This window comes from Penaeus monodon, chromosome 25 (assembly GCF_015228065.2).
Source record: "Penaeus monodon isolate SGIC_2016 chromosome 25, NSTDA_Pmon_1, whole genome shotgun sequence".
NCBI classification, from domain to species: domain Eukaryota; kingdom Metazoa; phylum Arthropoda; class Malacostraca; order Decapoda; family Penaeidae; genus Penaeus; species Penaeus monodon.
In genome coordinates this window covers 6,145,700-6,145,951 of record NC_051410.1, presented here as the reverse complement: position 1 = coordinate 6,145,951, position 252 = coordinate 6,145,700, and positions in this window count along the sequence as shown.

Genomic DNA, 252 nt, shown 5'->3' with positions numbered 1-252 from the left:
TTTTTTGTCTGAAGTAAAGAAAAATTCGAAATGAAAATCGGCAAATGTACGTGAAAAAGTGAACCCGAGAAATATATTAAAGATTCATGGCTGAAGTATACATTAATTCTAAAAAGAAAGAACATATATAGCACATTCCAAGCCGTGGTCGTATTTCATTATACATATGTTTATCGCCTTTGTTTTCAGCAATTTGTTGTTTCTTTTTTATTTCTGAATGAGAAATGTAATCATTGTAAAGAGTCGTGAGCT